The sequence below is a fragment of the Sphaerodactylus townsendi genome, linkage group LG07 (genome assembly GCF_021028975.2).
Source record: "Sphaerodactylus townsendi isolate TG3544 linkage group LG07, MPM_Stown_v2.3, whole genome shotgun sequence".
NCBI lineage: Eukaryota > Metazoa > Chordata > Lepidosauria > Squamata > Sphaerodactylidae > Sphaerodactylus > Sphaerodactylus townsendi.
In genome coordinates, this window is record NC_059431.1 from 95,011,286 (window position 1) to 95,034,601 (window position 23,316).

The window sequence follows — 23,316 nt, forward strand, 5'->3', positions numbered from 1 at the left end:
AAATACTTGAAGGTACATTGGATAACGATTCGAAAGCCTTTATTGGCATACAAAACAGACTAATTTAAAATACAGTTAAAATAGTAAAGGTAACTTCACACTGATCAAGAGTTCAATTTACAGACCTCAGATAGGAACTTTGCCACTGAAGGTACATCAAAAGGGGCATTACTGAAATACAGCCCCATAAGTGTATATACTGTAGACTTAGTAAATTCACAAGTTATACAGTCTACGGCGATTTCCTCACTGACGATTTATCCTAGGATAGTCCCCCGAAATATCAAGGTTTCCTTGCAACCTCCCTACTGCTGAACCTTGGAACACAGATCAATCCCTGCTCTGTCGCTCCCCTCCCCTTATCCCGCGTTCCCCCAGAACCTGGTTGCTTGTGCAACTTTTTTGCAGAGCACGTTACCAATCCAGATTCATGGAGAGGTTCAGGCATCTGATTTGATTTTCAATTTCCCGCCATACACAATGATGCAAATGCTTCCAGCCAATCAGAGTGCAGTGACCAATGCACAATGCGCGCACGGGGGGGGGGGGGGGCGCGGCGGTTAGGTTTAGTTTCACTCGGCTTCTTATGTTCTTCTGATTCGGTCTCACGCTTAACCGCTCTGATGAGGAAATGAGAGAACGAGAACACTCGGTAATAAGACTCTCTAGTTCTTTGTTTCTAACATCTGACTGAGATTACGTCTTCGCGAGAGGATGTGATGACGTGATGACATGATGAAAAGTTTCCGCCCCAACATGGCGTGACAGCCAATCAGGAGAGTCCTGGCAAGCCAATCGCACAGCAGTGGGAATTGTTGCATTGCTGGAATTTGAGGCAGGCCCAGATGTCTTCAAGTCAAACATGGCGCAGTGAGGACGATGAAACCATGATTAAAAGGTGCGGTTTACTTTGAAACTTGGATTAATCTACATTTAATTTTCAGTGGGAAATCAGCCTATGACTGCTAGCTGCCTTGTGTGCAAATAATTGCTTGCTTGGTGACTTCTGTTGCATGCACACTTTCTATTGTACATACTATGATTTCACACTGTAGAGTTGACTTTCAACCAACCTTATATACCACACTTACGACTATCCCATAGATCAGCGGTTCTCAACCTGTGGGTCGCGACCCCTTTGGGAGTCGAACAACCCTTTCACAGGGATCGCCTAAGACTCTCTGTATCAGTGTTCTCCATCTGTAAAATGGATAAATGTTAGGGTTGGGGGTCACCACAACATGAGGAATTGTATTAAAGGGTTGCAGCATTAGGAAGGTTGAGAACCACTGCCATAGATACAGGCTCCAATCAGGGTTCAGCCCCACTTCTTTATGGATGTGATAAAAGCAAAGTGGATAACCACACTCAGGGCTGTCAATCTTTTGCTCTCCCTCTTGGGCTTCTGAGGTAGCAGGCCCAGCCTTCCCCTCTTCCATATTTTTTTTTTACCCTGGCACTTCCAAGCTGCTGGCCTTCACACTTATAGACCTCAACACTAGGCTGTCCATGTCTCCAGTCACTTGTCTAGCAATGGTGGGTGCTATTACTTGGTTGGGGCCTGTCACAACCTGCTCTGTTGGGTTGGCCAATACTCCAGATTACCTGCTGCCTCCTTCTCTTCACTTTCAGAGTTCTGGGTTATTTGTGGCTTGCCCAATGGGAGGGGTCTATGTCAGGGATGACAGCCAACTCCAGACACATCTGAAGCATAGGCACACCCTCTAAAATCCACTGAAGTGGAGAAGGGACTATGGCTCAGCCTCATCTTGGCAAGCACAAGATCCCAGGTTCAGTCCCAAGCATCTCCAGTTAAAGGGATCAGGCAGTAAATGATAAGAGGAATAATTCCACCTGAGATCCTGGAAAGCCATTGCCAGTCTGAGTAAGCTCCAATGTGATGCCCATGAGCAACATGGTGCCCACTGCCACCTTTCCTCTCTCCGTGTTTTTTGAAAGTGGGCAGTGCCAGGTGGGACTTCTGTCCAGCAAGGCTTCTGATTATCCATTGGAGATTTGATTGGCTGTGAAGATTTAAAAAAACATTCATTGGAAGCAGCGGCCACCTCAACCCAGGGATCTTCACTGTGTGAGTGAAGGTATCTGTGGCAGCAGCCATTTTGTGGCTGGCTCCACCCCTGCAGCCGCTATCCGTGGCAGCCATTTTGTGGTTGCGCTAACCATGCTGTGTCAATGTTCCAAAGGTGCCTGCAGGCTCAAAAATGTTGGGGATTTTTGGAGAAGATTATACTGATCTTGAGAGACGAAACAGTCTAATGCAGTATAAGATAGCTATGTGTGTTTATGTGGGTGTCACTCTGCTTTCAATAGTGGGTTTATTATGTACAGGAAGAGATTTTTCATACAGGAAGGCTTCAAAAATATGTTTGATCTGCTGATAGAGTCCACAATTCTGCCACCTCAGCCTACAATTTCATTCTTCAGAGGGTATAATATAACTCTTGAGACCCATTTGGATGTATCTGTTGCTATGTGGAGGTTGCTACAACATGGGTCATGCTTTGCACTATTAGAGATCATGCCAGTGATTTCTGAAAACAAGGCTCTGATGAGAAAAATGCTATGGGATGGACTTCTCATACCTAGCTGGAGGCTTCCAATGTTATCTGAACAATGCAGGAAAAGAAGTCTCATGGCCTATAGAATTGGCCCTATGTTCTTATTAGAACCACTGTAGCGCTGGTTGGAACATCAGACTAGAATCTCACAGACCCAAATTCAAAACCCCATTCTGCCATCCAGTCACACATTCTTAACCTTATAATAACTTTCGCAGGGTGATTATAAAGATAAAATGGAGGAGAACAAAAGTAAGTGAATTTTGATCTTCACTGGGGAGAAAAGCAGGATACAAATTAAGTAAATAGACACATAATTGTTTGTTATCACATGCACAAAGGTATTTCCAGCCCAGATATTCAGGTACCTCCTTCAATCTTGGAAATAGCTTCCCAAACCCAACATCTGACAATCCTGCTGCATTTAAGGGGTTTTATTTTTATGTATTTATTAAAACATTTATACTTTGGTTTTCTGTGTGGTTCAGGAGTTGAAAACCCTGAAAGCATGCAAGCTGTATAAACATTAGGCACGTATGTGGAACCACAGAGTTGTAATAAAGATTTTCCAAATAGTCTTTTCTTAGGCTTCAATCCATGTCTAAGTTTTAACAATTTTAGGTGGCTGATGAATTTAACATCTTGTATTTTACATACATTATATTCTTATTTTTTATCTGATTATAGATAGTTGGAGGAAGTCTTCTTCTTCTTGGGCTGTATCCCCCTTGAAGGGGTCAGCACTGACATTTTCTTCGCCAAATAGCTTGATTGTGGGCATTTTCTGGGGTAAGGTTGACAGTACGCATGTCTTCAGCAATGCTGTCCATCCACCACTTCTTTGGTCTTCCAACTGGAGAAAGTGCTCTATGGTAATTCTCTCATCTCCTTCAGTCCCTTGGAAAGTAACTTATTTAAGTTTATTTGTGTTTGTTAATTTATGGGCAGCCCAATCCGGAGCCCTTGGCAGCCAGGGCCTTGCTGCCGCCAGAGAGCTTTTCACCACCTTACCCCATGCGGAGGGCTAGTTTCTGGTGGTGCAGGGAGGCAAAAGACAAACCAAAACCCCCCCCCCCCCCCCCCCAAAAAAAGTCCAAACCCCAGGCCACCACATATCCGGATGCAAAGCCCTAAGTGGAAGCCAACTAATGTCCGCTCCACCCAGCCATGCCTCTGAAATGCCCCTGATATGCCAGTGACATGGGGATGCTGAAGCAGTGTTCTGCGCTGCATCCGGGTATCTCTTCACTGAAGTAAGTGGCCCAGGGAGGGCAAATCTGCCAGTGTAGGCCCGCGCCACCTCCTGATGGCTATCTCCCCCTCCCCAACGCCTCTGCTTTGGATGGGGCTGTTAAACATACCCCACACTCTCACTAAAAAAAACAACTTTTGAAGCAGCTTACAAAAATCTGTTTTGAATAATGAATCAGTGAAACTAATAAATCCAGCAGCATAAAAACAACCAAAGCAAAGTAAAGAAAGTAGCAATAAAAAGAAAATAAAGACCTAAGCAGAAACAACTGTCTTCTAATTTAACAGTAACAAACCGAAGCCACAAAGCAGCACAAATAACTGTGCAAACGGTGTGGAAAAGTAAATCTGGAATGTATCCATCCAGGCAGTTCTGCCAGTGGATGGTAATTTCTGCTTGCATAGCATAAGAACATTAGAAGAGACGTGAGGGATCAGACTGGTGGTCCATGTAGTTTAGCATCCTGCCTCACGTAGTAGCTAACCAGTTCTCTGAAGGGCCAATAACATGGCACAGAGACTGAAGCCTTCCCCTGATGTTGCCCTCCACCCCAGCACATGTATTCAAAGGCTTACTGCCTCTGAATGTGGCGTTTCTGTTTAGTCACCATGGCTAGTAGCCACTAATAGATCTCTCTTCCATGTATCTCTTTAATCCCCATTTAAAACCTTCCATGCCTATGACTGTCATGATCTCCTCTAGCAGTGAATTCTATATTTTAATCACTAATTTTGTAAAGTATTTCCTTTTGTTCGTCCTGAATCTACTGCCCATCAGCTTCATTGGATGCCCTCAAGTTTTGGGAGAGGGATAAAATACTTGAATTTGAGAGCATCTAATTAATCCAATCCAATGAAGAGAGGCTGGTGATTTCCACAAATCCCCTTATCCCACTGTAGACCCCTACCTTGCCCTATACGTTGTTCCTGAGGGCTTACTGACCCCAGAAACAACATGGGGGGCTCAGTAGGTTGTGGCCAGAGGGGGAAGCAGGAAAGGCCTGGTCTGTGACATTTACAGATGGTTGGAGACATGGCAATTTCATTGCCTGATGCCTAGTAGACAACAGGTTTGGCATCAGGCAATTTTCTGTGGGGAAAATTCCAAATTCTTGGCACCAAAAAAGCCCAGTCTCCAGTATGCATTCTTCTTGCTTCAGAAAGTGACAAAACATGGAAAAGGGCCTGTGAACTAAAACTGCTTGGTAGGCTCATAGGAGAGAATTCCAGAAGGCTGGCTGAATTACCCTGTGGCAGCCAAACAGAAGTCTAGTGACATCTTAGAGACAAAAATTGCTGATTTTTAAAGAATTTGTGAGGATAAAAGGGAGGGAAAGAGAATGATGTAGGCTGTTTTGGATCTCCGTTGAGGAGAAGGGTAAAAATGAGGTAAATAAATAAATACCGGTATGTCCAATGTCACCTCAATTTACCTCATTTCTACCCTACCTTTCTCCTCAGTGGAGACCCAAAATGGCCTACATCATTCTCTTTCCCTCCATTTTATCCTCATAAACCTATTAGGTAAGATAGGCTGAGAGCATACAACAGGCCCAAATTCCCACAGCCAGCTTCCACGGTGGACCAAGAATTTGAACCCGGGTCTCCCAGATCCTAGTGAACACATGAACTTGTCTTAAACAGAATTAGATTATTGGCCCATTAAGGTCAATATTGCCTCTAAACAAACTGGCAGCAGTTTTCCAGGGTCGCAGGCAGAGGTTTTTCACATCATCTGCTGCCTGATCTTTCTAACTGGAGGTGCGAGGGATTGAACTTGGGATTTTCTGCATGCCAAACTGAGGCTCTACCATTCAGCCACAGCCCCTGGCCTGACACTCTAACCACTACACCTCACTGGCTCTTGCTGTCTGCCTTCATCTGAGGCCGCTGCTCAGTCAACAGCTTCCCTTTCACAATATATGGTTTAGCAATTATAACACATCACTCTTGATGGGTATATGACTGATCTTGTGCTTTGCTGGTTGAAATACTCTTAAGAAATGTACACGACGCAATGACATCGAGATTGGGAAATTGTTGACTGACATGGGACTTCTGATCGGAACTCACATTGGTTCATTGGAGAAATCTGTATGGGCAAATTTTGGGCAAACTTCAAATGAAGTGACTCAAGAAGATGTTTCAAGTTGTGTAAGCAGTAAGGAGACCTGAATAAATCATACGTAGTATTTTTATCCAAGTGCCTTGTATACATGATAACAGTATCTTTTTAACAACCCTGTTAGATAGGTTACTAGTATAACATATACTAGATGACTTCCAAGGTTATCTGGTTAATTTATGGCAGAGATAAGATTTGAACTAAGGACTTTGGGGTCTATAGTTTAGCCAGTACACTATGCTACCTCTTAGCATGAGATGAAGGTCTTCTTAGATAGAGCAAAAATAAACAGGAATCCTATGGTATCTTCATGACTAATAACGTGTAACAGTTTATCTCAGTATGACCCCTGAGCATGCTGAGACAAAATCTTAAGACTGTTAGGATCCATACGACTCCTGTATAATTTTGAAGCAAAGGAAATGTCCTTGTTGGTCTTGTGTTAGGTTTTTACATTATTTTTCCATTCTGTAATCCTAATTCTATTGTGTTGCTGATCAGGATGTTTTAGCTGTCTGACTGACTTGTTTTTACATTCTGTAATCCACTTTTAGTCTCATTGAGAAATTTAGCCTGTAAATGAAGCAAGCGAATAAACAAATGTCTCAAAACAGAATAAGATCTAGTTCGCCTTTAAAATGCCACAATGTTGATTTTTAACTTTTTAATTTTTTTTGCTGCCCCAAACACCTCCTGGTATTCTTAGATGGAGAATATATAATAATCATGTTTGGAGCTTACATAACACTTTCAAGTATTTATTTTATTCAAATGTTTCTAATATGCCTTTGTGGCTTTATGCGACTTGCAGCTTTTTCTGTTAAGAGTATAAGCTATTGTAAAATGCCCCCCAGAAACCCTCACATGAATTTTGAGTCTTGCTAAATGTCCTCAAAAATCATCACAATATTGCTGTGATTTCTGAAAACCTCCAAAGAGGACCCCCCTCAAACACACACCCACCCTTACCTCCTCAGGGAGTCCCTGCCATTAAGTGGGGGACATCCTGTTGTAAAGTAGCTGGCTATAGTAGGAACAGGCAAATGGCCTGAGTTAGGGACATGTTTTGGGAGTCGCGTTCACAAAGTGGGAATGTGACTCACAAAAGCTGATTTTGTAAGTCGCTTTGAACTTCAAGAACAGGTGGGGTATAAATGTTTAAATAAATAAACAAATTTTGAAGTAAAGGTCACTAGTTCCTAACGTGCCACTTAATTTTAATTTTTGTTGCACAGACAACAACCCTGCAAGGTTTCACCCTTACAAAAACCCTGCAAGGATCCAAAATGTACAAATATTTCATAGACAAACAGAAGCCCTGTTCACACATTACAGTGAACCCACATTCAGTGGGCATGTGCACGCATACATTTGTTTGTAAGAAAGAGCCAATGGCATTTGCTTGACAAATGAAACCGAGAACCGAGACCTGGATACACATGCTGTACATGCAGTGGAGGGGCTGTGGGTCCGTGGCAGAGCACCCCCTCAATCTCAGAAAGTCCCTGGTTCAGTCCCCAGCATCTCTAAAAGGTGATGTGAGATACCTTAACCTGCGACTGTGGCAAGCCACTGCAAGTCTTGATTTGGAGCTGTATGTAGCAGCTTCATGTTCATGGCTTTGCCCCCAAGCTCCATCTCCACAAAGCTGGAGTTGGGGAGGGGCAGAGCCTGCAGGATAAAGCTGGAGGTGGCAAAGTGACTGCTCTGTCAATCTTAAACTCAGCCTGGCTAGGTTGAGCTTTAAACTGTAGGCTTGAAGCCTGCAGTTTAAAACTGGACCAAGCCAAGCTGAACCCAATGTTGAAGGTTGTGCCCGGCCTGAATATCAGTGGAGTTGGGGGAAAGGAAGTCAGTAGTGGTTGCCCTGGGTGCCATTTTCTACAGATAGGCCCCTGGTCTGAGTACACCAGGGGTCTGCAACCTGCGGCTCTCCAGATGTTCATGGACTACAATTCCCATCAGCCCCTGCCAGCATGGAGTAGACAGTTCTGACCTTGCTGGCCAGATCTCCCAAGAATACACCTTATACTGAGCCAGACCAGTCAGTATAACTAGATTTGTGCCTTCCAGTGAACGCAACAGAAGAAATTATAAAGGAATACCAAGTGTCCACTGCACACAGATTATCCGTTAATCCACTGTCCCCTTGTGAACAGGCCTCACGTGCAAGTGCAGTTGCACACCCGAACACCTAGCTACTTTCTAGCCTTGTGGGGTGAGCTTCTTCCGGGGAAAGGAGACCCTCTATCGAAGCATCCAACCCGGCACCTCTTTCCTCCTTGCCAACGGTATTCCTACGTCTTTCCCTAATGCAGCTCCTTCCAATCCAGCAGGTCAGGTCTCCATTGCTGGTCTTGGTTTTCGCCCGCCTGGAACTAATCAACATGCAGAGCCTTGCCTGGAGGATTACACAAACCTCACACACTTCAATTGCTCGCTCGCTCCCCCTCTCTTCCCGACCCCCCCCCCTCCATCTTTCCCTCCAGGAGCCTGCCCCATCCCCCCCTTCCAGTTACCAGGCAACGGCACAAAGGGAGAGAACGAGCTGCGGAGGCCAAGAGAGGGCCCTCGCCAAGAATGGAGGCGAGAATGCAATGTAACCCTATCGGAGCCTCTGCGCTGGGAACGCCAGCAAGGAATAATTGAGAGCGAGCGAGAGCCCACGGAAAGAAGGGGGCGGGAAGGGAGGGAAAACTGGTGGGGAAAAGGGGAACGGCCGACTTGCTGGCGATGCAAAGAGACCCGTTCGCCCCAATGCAGCAGGGAAGGAGGAAAGCGCAGCGCCCGCCTGGAGAGGGAACAAGCGCCAGATTTTGGAGCAAGCTGCAACGGGGGGGGGGGGGGGACGGGGACGGGGACAGCGCACGCTTTGGAGACGCTGCGGCTCCATCTCCCCCCTACCTCTCCTGCCTTTAATACAAAACCAAACTGGGGCCTGAAAAAATGCCACATGGAATGCAATAATTGTGCCCCGTCAGTTAGTAAAACCAGAGGATGTCAGGGCTGCGTGGATTAGGACAAACGACTCAGCCTGCATCTTTAGTTTCTGCAGCTTTGGAAGCTATGAGTGGGAATTTGAAGGTGTTGGAAAAGCGGATGGCAGGCACAGATGCACGCAAGCTTCACGACGGTTGTGAGGTTTAATTTTAATTCCGTGCAAAAAATGAAAACAAAAATAGTTGTGTGCCTTCCAGTCATAACCCTCTCCTGGCGACCCCTCATGGGGTTTTCATGACATGAGATGAGCAGGGAGGTTTGCCATTGCCTGCCTCGTGTAGCAACCCTAAATCTCATTGCTGGCCTCCCATAAATTACTGACTGTGGCTGACCTTGCCATATACATGCAAAAGAGGCATAGGGGTGGAAGAAATGAGCCAAATCGGAAAGAGACCCTCACTTCAGGTACTTCGAAGCGCCCAAGGACAGGGGGTGTCCTTGGCCACAAGTAACCCTATTCACAGGTTCTGTCAAATCACAGGTGCCTCAGGAATTCCTTGTTGAGGCTTGATTCTCAGGAGCTGGGGTTAAGATTTGGGGTCAGAGTCTGAGGAGGACAGAGTTCAGGGAGGGAGCCCAGCATGGTTGTGGTGCCACAGCATCCACCCTCTCAACCTGCTCTTTTATTTTGAGGAACTGCTCTCCTTAGTCTGCAAACGTAATTCTGGGAGAACACCAGGCCCCGCCTGGAGGTTGGCAACCCTAGGCCTGGGACATAATGCTGGCAGGGACCGATGGGAATCATAACCCATTAACATCTGGAGTGCCACAATTGGACACCCTTGCCCTGGGCCTAGAGCAGGGGTAGGGAACCTTTAACACTCAAAGAGCCATTTGGCCCCTTTTTCCACGGGAAAAGAAAACACTTGGAGCTGCAAATAATTTTTGACATTTAAAATAAAGATAACACTGTATATATTGGGGGGTTTTACCTTTTACTCCACTCATTCTGAGAAGTGCATGGATGCACCCGCCCTGCTGCCTGCAGGGCGGGCAAGGATGGGGCCAGCGGCTAGGCCTTGCTGGCCGCCGGGAAAGCACCCGCCCCGCTCGAACAAGGCGGGCGAGAGGGGAAACCCGCGGCGCTCCCCAGCCGGCCGCGGGCAATTGGTGCGCCCACCCTGCTGCCTGCAGGGCGGGCAAGGATGAAGCCGGCGGCTCGGCTCGTGGAGCCGCAGTGCAAGGGCAGAAGAGCCGCATGCGGCTCTCGAGCCGCAGGTTCCCTACCCCTGGCCTAGAGGAAATGGCAGTTTAAGAGCATGGACCTTATGGCATCACATCTCTAGGCCTTCCATCCCCCCTATGCCGCGCGCTGCTCTCAGCGCGTGGCATCCCAGGCGTGCGCCCAGGCGTCCCCACGACCCCGCGCTCTGTGCGGGGTCATCAAAAGGTGCCGTTTGGAAGAGCGCCTGGGATGCCGCGCGCTAAGGGGGTGCGGCAGCGGCAGCGTCGGGGCGGCTGCGCTGTGGCCGCCCCTGCCGTGGGGAGGGAGGAGGAACCCCGCTCTACTCTCCTCAAGTAGCGCGGGGCTTACGGTAAGTGGGGAAAGGCCCTCTGTTAAATTCCTCCCACTCCCCAGGTTCAGCCCCCAAATGACTAGATATTTCCCAAACCAGATTTGGCAACCCTATGTAGAATATGCAGTGGTCAGAGTGCTGGACTAGGATCAGCAAGGACTCACTTGTTACGAAAGCTATCTGGTGACCTTGTGCCAGTCACTGTGAGCATGTAGTATTGTCAACCTAATCTACCTCGGAGAGTTGTTGTGATGATATTTGCACCATGCCCTTCTCTCCAACAGGAACCCAAAGTAGCCTATATCATTCTCCTTTCCTCCATTTTTTCCCACAACAATCATGGCTGAGTGATTGGCCCAAGGTCACCAGCAAGCTTTCATAGCATGAACGAGGATATGAATTAGTCCCCCTCTCTTAACCACACTGGCTGTCTTTGGTAGGTATCTATAAGTTACATTAAATCCACACATTGCTGAGAAAAACAGTTATGTGTCCACACACAGAGTTTATGTACAAATTTTTTTAGAAACACCAGCACAAAACCCCCACGAAATTGTAGCCAGAGGTATGAGCAGACCATTTGTAGCTTGGTGCTATTCCTGCCCAATCTTATTTCAAGCATGCCAGTTAAGTACCACCCATTTCTATCTGTTGCACTCATTTCTAATGCTATTCATATAATTTCTGCATGTGGAAGAAAAAGAACCCCAAACCAGAAAAGCAGTGCCTAAATAAAAATAAGTCATATTATTAAGTAAAAAGAGCATATGAGCATGCACAGAGTGCCTTTTATCACCCTAGCTGTAAGACAATTGTAACATCCCTAGCTGAACACTAAAGCATTGAAACTATTTTCGTACCATGCAGCTAAAACAAAACATTGCACAAATGGTACAGTCTTGACTAGAATGAATTTTGCTCCTTGTTCAAGGAGGTCATAGGTACTGGCTTGGTTCCTGAACAGTGGTTATAGGGGTGGTTCTATGATATTCCTCCTTCCTTCCCATGCAGCAGTCTAAAATGCACACACACACACACACACACAAATTCGTGTTTCTGGCCTTGACCGCCAGGAACACAATTGGAGGCATTTCTGGCTGCCAAAAGATGGGGCAGCTGGCATTCTGTGGGCAGAAATTCTATGCCCCCCCAAAAGACTTTCCCATAGTTTCCTATAATGTTTGCACATCCATATATCCAAATGTTGCAAGAGGAATGAGATGCTGTAGCCCAGGGAAGAATTAAATTTTCCCAATTGCAATTACTGGGAGGTTGTAGTCACAATTTCAGTGCTGATTTGGCAGAACATTTATGGATATTGCTCAACAAATGAGCATGAATTACTACAGCACTAGTTGTGTCAGAGTCCACTATGAAGGACCAGTATGAGACAGTTATTACAGAAAGACTGAGGGCTACCCTATGGGATCATTTCACTGAGCATTTGTGTTTCGTAGGCAGAGGAAGGAGGGTTACTGAGTCCAAACAACAAAGTAGACTGAAGGCTAGAGGATTTCACCATGACCCTCTCTTTTCTGTATGGCCCCAAGGCAAACTGAGGCTACCTGGGCCTCTAATTTGCATGTCATGGACCTCTCCACTATTTGAGCTCTAGTAGCAGATTTGGAGCACTGTTAAGGGTAGCAGTGTGGGAGGCACATACATTTGAACTCTGTTGGGCACATTCCAACAGGCCATTCTACACAAACCCTATTGTGGGCTAACACACCTGCACATTTCAAAGAACTGTCCACATCAAAACTTCCCACAGTTGGTGCTCAACATGACTCAGCAAAATGAGACATTTCACTTGGGAGTGTTTTGTTGACTCAAGACCAAATGGTCTTAGGCCACCCCTGTTCCTTGCACACATTTTTGTGAGTCAGTGTGGTGTTGTTGTTAAGAGTGGCAGACTCCAATCTGGAGAGCCCCCGTTTGTTTCCTCACACCTCCACAAGAAGCCTGCTGGGTGACCTTGAACTAGTCATAGTTATCTCAGAACTCCCTCAGCCCCACCTTTCTTCACAAGGTGTCTGTCGTGGGGAGGGGAAGCAGTTGTAAGCCATTTTGAGGCTCCATGAAGGGAGAGAAAAGTGACATATAAAAACCAACTCCTCTTTTTCTTTATGTGTAACCACAAGGTTGTAAGAACTTCACTGTCATCCAAAGCCTGATATTTTTCTCTCAAGAAAACAATTTTTTCCTTAAGTAGCACATTCACTGCTTATTGTTACTGCACCATCAGCATCTCTTAAGATATTTTTGTGATGTTCTAAATTTGTTCCAGACATCAGCTTCCCTAACAACAATAGCCAAAATCTAAGAAGAAAAACAGGATGTGCCACAGAGAAAAGAATTTGGAGCCTACCTCTCTAATTGTGTGCAAGAGTGGCTTTCAGAGCCTTCCCAAAACATTTTCATGTTTGATGTTGAAAATCCAACCTGCACAGTGAACAAGAAAACAAAATAACTGAGAAACAGTTGCTCTTTAACAACATCCAAAATTTTGTATTTGAGGTGGTTGCCCTATACTTCAGCGAGTGCCGGGTGGAAGGGTTAACTCTCCTTTCTCTTTCATGCACAGCCCCCAAGTAAATTGAGGCTGCCTAAACCTGCAATCTGCACTTCATGGACTTCTCTTCTATTTGAGCCCAGCACCATTAAAGGTGGCAGAGTAAGAGACCCACAGATTGTCATTGGGCACATTCTACCAGGCAGTTCTAAAAATTTCCTGACTGCTATCGCTCCTTTCCCCCTGTGCAAACGTTAATGACTGATCTATTTGCATGGCTAGCAACCAAAACACCTTACTGTTGAGAAAGACTTTCACACTTTAGAGGTCTGGAAGCAAGGGATAAAGCAAGCACTGTTGCAGTTAGTAGCTGTTTCACTAACAATCTTCAAAATCCTTTTCAACAACATTAAGCAGTTCTCTCCTAGGTGGCTCTTGTTGACAGCTAAGCATTCCAGTTTGGGTTTGCCTTTCTAATTGGCCTGGGGAAGTGATGGCTGACCCTTCTAAGTTTGCATCATCCACAGGCAGCTGATCGAGTTTGGGCATCCCTGATAAATACCCAGTGAACGTGGAAAAGCAGGGTCTGCCCTGGTTGGTATTTGGATGGGAGACCACCAAGGTTGTTTTATATAGTCTCAGTTTCCTTGTGATAAGAAAATGCTAGAAACCTAAGGACCTAACTGTTCCTCAGGCAATCCTCTGGCCTTGTCAAGCACACATGATTGGCCAATTCCCAGTTGAAAGATTCTCTGTGGGGTCTAAACTCAGATTGGGACTGAGACCTATCAGAAGAGGTTGCTTAAATCTTCCCTGGAACTACTGTCCCAATCTGAAACAGCCCAAAGGAGCAGCCCTTTGCCCCACTGCAGAAAGTTATATGTAACCCATGAGGATACATGTAGTTCAATAGGGTTTTTAGCTCTGGGTTGGGAAATTCCAGATTTGGGGGGGGGGGGGGGGGGGGGGCCTGGGGAAGAGACCGACATCAGCCAGGTATAACTTCCAGAGTGGCCATTTGCTCCAGAGGAACTGATCTATGTTGGCTGGAGACCATTTGTAATTCTGAGAGATCTTCAGCCACCACCTGGAGGCTTGGCAGTAATAAAGCTCTTTAAATGGCTTAAACCACGAAGAGCGTGGGTAATCTTATCCACAATGCATAATACACAATTTCATAAGCAATAGTTTATATGATGTGATTTTCACAATTTTGTACATTTATAATTTTTATTGAAATGAGTTCAAATATGTACAAAATCATACTTCAAATATGAGTTATTGCTTCAAAATACACAAAAGGGGGGGGCTAGCTAACTTCCAGGTTAATCTCATAATTGCCTTCTTAGGCCCCTCCTAAAATAAAAACATTAAACATATATAGTGATTGTTAACACAAATTTACATGTGATCATATGTTGTCCAAACTCTTATGAATATCTTACTATTTTAAATAAAATATGTCCTCCTTATTATATGGGTTTATAATCCAAAAATTTTCCTATGGGCCCTCTTCTGCAAAATAAATTTATGATATGTAAATAGTGTTGAGATCAAAACTCCCCATAAGCTAATACATCTACCTCTAATCACCATTTATTGCTTACCTGCACCTAATTCTATCTCCTTTTTTAAAATAATCAATAGCCATAGTTCCCAACAACAGGGCATTGTTATTAAGCATAGGTCTACCATATATGTGAACCACATAAATTACATACAGCTGCTTACAGAAACACTCCCAATTCTAACCCTTGGTTAAGTCCTCTTGGCTCTATCATTCAATTAAAGGCATATGTAAAAAAGGCTTCATGTCTCAGAAATCTGTTTCATAGGTAAGCCACTGCCACTGAAGCTTAATGTTTCCAAAACTCAGTGGTATAGTGCCAAGAGGGCACTGCGCGATGCACTGGGTGCACGCCGGTGTGGGGCGTTCTGGTGAGGGCGGGGGTGTGGCAGGGGCGCAGAGTGCTCACGTGCCCCCTGCACAGCTCCCCCCTCACTCTGGCCCTGCCAAAACTACTATTCTCATAGATTCTGGATGATGTTGTTTCTCAGTTAAGTGGGAGACCATAGGGGCTTCTATGACATGTGACCTTATCCGTGATATGGGTTCCAAGATTCTGACCTTGAATCGGCTAATTGTGTGCCCAACATACCACATTCCAAATTCCACATATCATGCCATAAATTACATTGGTAAAGTTACAATTTGAAAAACCAGACAACTTTACAGAATAAGATTCAGTAACAAACTCTTTACATTCCAAAGTCACAGGACAAGTAGAACATGAACCGCACTTACAATGTCCTGTAATAACAGGCTGAATTTGAGATGGTTCTTTATAATCAGTTTTGACTAACAAGTTAGCAATGGACCTATTCTTTTTCCATCCTATAAGTGAAGGAAGCTCAGAACCTGGTAGCTCACTTATGACAGGGCAAAACTTATATATAATTTTGTCTTTTGACAAAAGAACCACTGTGCACTGCTGTGTAGAAAATTACTCTCGCGCATAGAGGGTGCAAAATAAATTTAAAGTGCAGTGCGATCAAAATATCTAAAAACATGGTGGAACATTCCTATGCCATAAATCCGTGTCATACATAGCAGCTTACAATCAGTGTAAACAAGTTGCATATATAAGGTAGGTAAACAAACATCATTCAAATACCACAAGCTGCAAGGATGTTATCCAACCGGTGAAGTCTCTATGCACACTAGAAAGGCACAGAATCTCTATGTGTGCCCTTGAGGTACAATACTAAGTTTCCTTGGTGACTTCACGGTAGATTTAAAGATAAAATGCAGTCAAGCAAGGTTCCGATGGTGTGGATCACAAAGCTACAGGGTTCATATTACACAACTGTTAAAGTCCATAATGGGTTTTCAAGGTAGAAAGTTGTAATGCCATTGAAACGTCTTCTTCAGTGGAATAGTACATCAGAGAAATATATTGCACATGCCACAATTTATTTTGGGATATAAACACAGCAACAAGTACCTTCAAACAGGCATCCCAGACCAGCTATGTCACACGTTTCCCTTCCCTCTATGTTTCCTTCCTTTCCCTTTCCCTTTCCTTACCACAGCAGGAAGATCAGGTGGAGACCAATGGGTTTGCCAAATCATACTGGAAACCAAGGACAGAGTATTACTGTTTGTTTCCCCCTCTGCATCCAACTCCTGCTTTGAATCTTAAAGCTATCACTGGCTGGTGGTAGCCTACCTGTAAGCATGGTGGTCACCAACACCTCCTCCTAAAGAATTAGCCATCCCGTTGCGGCTGCATCTTGTTGTTGTTTAGTTTGGAGCCACAATGCAGCAGCAAGTTTTCGGGTGCTCTACTCAGTGTAGGCAGCCACAGTGCAGCACCTTTTGGGGGCAGAGGAATACCATACCTGGAGCCCACGGGTTCTTGATATCACAAGCCCAGTCACTGCTTTTTTAAGACAGGTTCTTTATTCCACCACAGAGATCCCTGAAGATGTGATTCATCTCACCCACTTCAGGGTTACCCTATGTTACACAGGAGTACAGCCACAGCACTGCAATCTGTCATCTGTTTTTGCCACCTTCTCCTACCAGAACCTCCTCCCATTTCCCCTTCCTTCCTTTTTATAGCCCCTGTCTGTTCCCCCTTGTCTGAGGGAATACTCTGTCCAGTGAGATCAGGGCCCTGCAGGATTTATCTCATTTCCACAGGGCCTATAAGACAGAAATGTTCTGCCAGGACTATGGTTGAAGGCAGCAACTGAGTTATATATAGCTGGCCTCTTTCCTTTCCTTTTCTTCCTTTTCTCTTCTTTCTTTTATTTTGCTCTGGTTCAGTTCTTGGTTATTTGGGTTTATTCCTAGTTCCTTCATTGGTTTCAGGTAAATGGAAGGGCACCATAAGATGCAGTTGTTTTATTGTTTATATATATTTGTGAATTGCTCTGAACTCGTCTGACAAGAGACAGCACATCATTATTAACAACTGAGTTAGCCCCACCCTCTTCTCCTCTGTTCTTTGCCCTGCCTCAAAACACCTGGGCCCAGAGAGTCACTGTTCTTTCAGCCAGACTTGCTTTGTGCCACCACACCTTCTGAGCTTCCCTGGGCCAGACTGCACTGGCTGCCCTTGATCCTCACCCAGATGAGTCTAGTTATTGGACCCAAAGGCCTGTTCATTTTGCCAGGCAATTTGTTCCTCAGAAAACTGCCACATACATCCATAAATCTCCATCCTGCTTCACCAAATTTGAGTCTAGTTAGTATAAGATGCCAGTGTATTGTTTTAGCAGGAAACGTTCAGAGAATGGGTTGTCGAGCAAAGCTATTATGTTCTCAGCTCACACGGTAGCCCTTCAAAATCACCTTGCCGATAGGAAGAAGTTCAGTTCAACTAATCATTGCTTAATCGCTGGCATGGGCAATGTCCTGGCACGCTTCCGAGCGGGCATGTCTAACGGACTTAAGCTTTACAAAGACATGTGTGCCAGCATCTGCCCTGCGGCCCATATCTGCTGCGCTGATCTCCATTGTCTGTATGGACCATGGAGTAACCTTGGCAAAGACCACCAGACCTTTCAAAAATTTGGATTCTTTATACATTTGCATCTGTGCTTGTGTCTGCAACTGCAGGTAGTAGTTGCACGGTTGGTATAATGTTTCTATTAGGCAGGTACAACTATTGGCGCTTTCTCTTTTGGGTGATTTGATTGTGCATGGAAATCTGTAGGATTGTGAGGATTCATTATATCGAAGGTTTGGGCCCATGAGACCTCCAATACTTCTGACCCTTCACATTGGTGGATTCCACACAGCATATGTATAATATGTTGCAGTCACTGTAAAGGACCTGTTTTCTTTTTTTTCCCATTCACATGTTTGCCCTTCGCCCATTCAGGCAGCCATTGGAGCCCATGGAAACAATCTGGGTTGCTTTCACTCCTTCGCATGTAGACTCTTCTCTTCATTTTAAAGATTCCTGCAACACATGCGTAGCAGCAGAGGCATACAGAAATGAAACCCCACAGCCATGCCAATCTTCCTACAATACTATTGGCTGCACCTGCATAGCTGCATATGTGTATGTGTAACATACACATACAAAGGAACAAAGGGGAAAAAAGAAAAAGGGACCTCTCCACAATTGGCCATGCCAGCAGGGGTTGATGGGAATTGTAGTCTATGAACATCTGATGTGCCAGAGTTGGACACTTCTGCTGTAGATTGTTCATACTCGCTGCCAGAGTAGAAAATGTGTTTGGGGGACTTTGTACCCTGTTGGATGCTCAGAGAATCTGCCCACAACCTGCTGAGTGACCTGCACAGAATGGCTGGCGGGTGGATTCTCCCTGACGCAGAACTAAAGTGGATGGTGCAGAACGAAAGTGAACAGGCGAAAGGGAGGGAAATAAAACATCTCCTGTCTGTTGTGTTCGCACAAGTACACCTCCAACCTAGGATTGTGCAAAAGGATTTTCGAAAATCCTGGGTTATGGGAAATAAAATGGGCCAAACTCATTTTGGGAACAGGACGCATGCGAAGTGTCCCCCCCAAAATGGTTTATATAACATCCTTCACCTGTTATATTTGGCCTGCGCAGAATCCGCCATCGTCCTTCATTTGTCTTCCCTCCCTTTGCTACAAAGGCATCTGAGCTTCTGAGAGCCAGCATGGTATACTATAGTGGTTAAGAGCGGTGGACTCTAATCTGGAGAACCAGGTTTGATTCCCCAGTTCCAGTGACGTAATGCCAACAGGGCCAGGGGGGTGCAACGCCCCGGCCGTGCCCCACAGCAGGGGCGTGTTGGGGGCATGGTGGGGTGGATACCTGAAACCAACATTTGTCAGGACTGAACGTGGGTCCTGAGCAGAGCTTGGACTGCAGCTTATCACTCTGTGCCACAGGGCTTCTTAATCCCTGACTCTCATAGTAAAGTAACAACAGATAATGGACATTCCACAATAGGGTCACCTACCGAGAATACAGGAATCGCTGTAAATTCAGGGAATTGCCCAGATAGACAGAAAAATATGACTTTATCAGTTACACCTCCCCAAACCCAAACAATCAGTCTGAAGAGGACTAAATAGGCCTCAGGAGGAAGGAATGTTGAGATCACCTTGAGTCAGTTAAAAGGGGGAGGGGGAGGGGGAGGAGAAACCAGTCCCTGCGAAAGAGTCTCTTGAAAGAGGAGATTTTGAGGCTTGAAGGTGGGATTTTCCCATTGCTTTCCTCTTCTTGGGATAGCTTTTAGGTACTCAAAGGTCAATTCCCCACGGGCAAATTATCCCGTGATACTCATGGCAAAAATCACAGTTTGGGCAAGGACTCCCCACAGCTTAAGTGCTGAACACGGTTTCATCCCGGTTCTGGCATGGGCTCCCTCCCTTATCACGCGTTTTTTCTGAACCCGCACTGAAGTACACCTTTTTTTCAATCACACTCTGAAGCTGGTTTGGTGGAGGAGAAACGGGTCAAATGTGGCTTATTGTTACTGCCCTTCAAACCTTCCAGCCAATCAGGCAGTGGAGCTTATGCTTGAGAGCGCCTTGCACGCTTTTTTGTAGTGCTCTTGAAGCATTGGCTTAATGTAAGAAATGTAAAATGTCCGAAGCAACAGGGCAATGATTTTGATAAATTGTTTTAACGACAATAAGAATGACATGAATTTTCAATCGGGGCAGAATAGCGTTCCTGCTCCAACACAATAGCCAATCAGAAAAAGCCTGCTCAAATGCAGAGGCGGGGAAATTCTGCCTACGCATCTACGTAGCAAAAAAAAAGTTTTTTAAAAAAGCTCCCGCCCCACACAACACAACAGCCAATTAGGACGAGGAAGACAGACCCAACAAGCAGATCACATGTTTGTGGGGAGTGTTACATTGTTTGAATCTGCGATAGACATCGAGGTCTTCACTGGACACATGCTGCAGTGGGGAGGGAGAAATCGTGATGAAAAAGGTGTTGTTTCGTTTGGAACCAGGATGTATCTCGCTTAATTTCTCCATGGGGATTCACCCAAACTGCTATCATATCTAAGGGCAGTACAGTGATGGGCCTCTCTGATAATGAAAACAGCGAAATTGAGACATCCACAGTCAAGGCATGGACTTTTGCATATTTGGGGGAAATTACCAAGTGTACTGAAAAATATATACATTAACCAACATGAAAAAAATCCCCCAGATCTTGGATTGAATGTGCTCCCGAAGCACAGAATGTTGAGAGTAGTTGACAGTCAGCTGAAGGAAAAAGGAAGGAGTTTAGGGAATCCTGGAGCCGGGATTGGGGGTGATTTCTATTTTGTCCCATCTGCAAATTCCCTATGGGCCTCCAGGTTGCATTTGTATAATTCTAAATGTGGAGAGAATAGGCAGAGATAATTGTTTTCCCCTTTCTCTTAATAATGGCATTTAGGATTACCCAATTAAATGGATTGATAGTAGATTCAGGAGAAAAGTAAGTACTTCACACGGTCTTCAGATAATTTACGAGACTCACTGCCACATGGTGATGGCTCTAAGTTAAATGGTTTTAAAATGGATTAAACAAATTCTTGAAGGATAGACCAGTCAATGGCTATTAGTCATGATGCCTCAATGAACCTCCATGATAAGAAGCAGTAAACCTTGGCAGCTCTATATTGGACACAGGCAGCAGGATGGTTTCTGTCTTGATTCAATGTTTAAACGGGGGACTTCAGATTCTCCTTTTAAATCCGTGCCAAAGATTTAAAAGGAGAATCTGGGGAAATTTGGGGGGTGCCTGCTGTCAGGCGTGCAATTGTTAAGCTAGAAGCACTAAACTTTCAGGGTGTCTTTAGGAGACTCTCCTTGTGATACTGTCCAGGTTTGATGACGTTTGGTTCAGGGGGTCCAAAGTTATGTATCCTCAAAGGTGTAGCCCCCATCTCTTATTAGCTTGGAAAAAACACTCCAATGGTAGCTAATAGGAGACGGGGGTACACCTTTGAGGGTCCATAACATTGGCCCCCATGAACCAAACTTCACCAAAACTGGATGGTATCATCAGCAGAGTCTCCTACTGATACCACCCAGGTTTTGTGAAGGTTGGTCTAGGGGGTCCAAAGCTATGGACTCCCAAAGGGGGCGCCCATTTCCCATTGTTTCCAATAGGAGCTAATAGAAGATGGGGCACCCCCTTTGGGAGTCCATAACTTTGGACCCCCTGAGCCAAACCTAATCAAACTTGGGTGTTATCATCAGGAGAGTCTCCCAAAAAGTCCCTGAAATGCTGGTGCTGCTAGCCTAAAAACTGCGTCCCCTGCAGGCCAAAAACTGAAAAAATACTAAAAAGACAAAAAAAGACAAAGGAACCTAAATTTTTTGCACCCCCCAGGCATCCAGCTCTGGTCTGCAACGCTAAGCACCACACTCCCCACCCTGGCATCTAGCACCTCTAGCAAATCCTATCATCCACATGGCAAAGCGTCAGATTGGCACCCACTTGCAACATGCCTGTTTCTGTGTGTGCAAGTCACACAGCACCAGTGGTGGGTCATCCTTCTGCCTGCAGCATTATCTTCTCCACCTGAATTAGTCATGTGGTGCTCCTACTTTTCCCATCTGCTAGGCAGGGGGTATGGGGAAGCTCCCACTCCTTTCCCTTCTGCAATACTGATATCATGTACCTAGCTCAGCTGGCAGCTGCCCTCTTTTGTCCCTTCAAAATGGCTGCTAGGATCTCTATATATAGCATCATGAGGTCTAATTTTTTCCATAAGCAATTTAATTTTCCCCCGTTTTGGATTGTTGTGCAAGCTCGGTGGCTACAAACACCCCCTACTTTGTACTTCACCTCACTGTGCACGTAATGATCCATATGATATGGTCCCAGTCAGAATTACATATCAGATAGTAGACTAAAAGGACTTCAACCTTTCCTGACCCAGCTCGGGGCCCATTTAGCTGTAAGTACATACATGACAGGGCATTAGACTCATGTGATAGGAAGAGGGAAAACACTGTTTTATCTTGGTAGATTGGAAACAGAATGGAGTTTTTAAGAAGAAGAGTTTGGATTTATACCCTGCACTTCTTTCCTGTAAGAAGACTCAAAGGGGCTTACAAACACCTTTCCCTTCCCATAACGGACATTTTGTGAGGTACATGGGGCCAAGAGAGTTCTGAGAGAACTATCACTAGTCCAAGGTGAACCAGCAGACATCATGTGGAGGTGTGGGGAAACAAATTCAGTTCACAAGATAAGAGTCTGCCACTCTTGTAAAGAAGTGGGGAATCAAACCTAGTTCTCCAGATTAGAGTCCACCTGCTCTTAACCACTGCACCACGCTGAAATAGACTTCAAAGAGGCTCAAAAGCGGTCTCCATGTCTGTGTTACACACAAATACATCTTTGATGCCCTCGCTTCCTGTGGTCAAAAGGGTTGTGCAGGCTTTCAAAACAATGCAAACCTATTCACAAGAGATAGCCCCCAAAAGCGTGGCGTCAAGACCTGCCGTCCCTCTTTTAAACTGACCCCGGCTAAAAAAGATAATCATAATAATTATTCAGCGTGGCTTAATTTTGAAAGGTGTCCCAGGATTTGCCTTAATTTTGAAAGGTATCTCAGGATCAGCTGCATAGGTGTCAAACTCGCGGCCCTCCAGATGTTATGGACTATAGTTCCCATCATCCCCTCCCAGCATGATGTTGGCAGGTGATGATGGGAACTGTAGTCCATAACATCTGGAGGCCTGCGAGTTTGACACCTGTGAGCTAGAGAGAGATACTAGTCTTTTCAGAGCGCCCATAGTAATTCGAAGGGATTGCCACACATAGCAAGAAGCCGTGGTTCAGTGGCAAAGCAGCTGCTTGGTTTGCTGAAGGTCCCGGGTTCAGTTCCCAGCATCTGCAGATAAAGTAATAGTAGGTGCTGAGAAGGACCTTTTGCTGCCTGAGATGTTTCTTTTGCCAGTCAGTGAGCTCCAATAGGGTCCCTATGGGTGCCCACTTATGCGCTTTCTGATACTGTAGCCAGGGCATGAGAAAAGTATCTTCTATATATATAAAAAGCTAACAGTGTTTTTGTTGATGATAGTATAACTGAGTAACTGCTGGGCCAATTCCTCTGAAAATTCCCAGCCACTATAGTCAGCCAGGCGAGAGTGTTTTTTGATGTTCACATACCTGAAATTTCACACCTGGCCCAGGTAAAATGCCTTTTTCCTGGCGCTCCATGGTGAAGGACATGCACCATGCCTGTGTATAACTGTCACCCTTAGAATGTTCGTGCTGCTTAGAATGTTCACTCAGACGGCCAGATATGAGCAGTGAAAACAGTACATGGGCAGTAACTCGAGTGGAAGTGAAACA

General features: G+C 45.3%; 1 protein-coding gene across 2 annotated transcripts in view; it reads right to left on the reverse strand.

Moving 5' to 3' along the window:
* The window catches only part of ATN1 (atrophin 1), a 61,852-nt gene that overhangs the window by 34,273 nt on the left and 4,263 nt on the right, over positions 1-23,316 (reverse strand). Inside the window, exon 2 of one of the 2 annotated variants that reach the window (XM_048502875.1) lies at positions 12,841-12,914. The exons of the other annotated variant lie outside the window; for it this stretch is intronic. The gene's annotated coding sequence lies outside the window, so the exon portion shown is untranslated. The remainder of the gene's footprint in view (positions 1-12,840; positions 12,915-23,316) is intronic. 2 annotated transcript variants of the gene reach the window in all.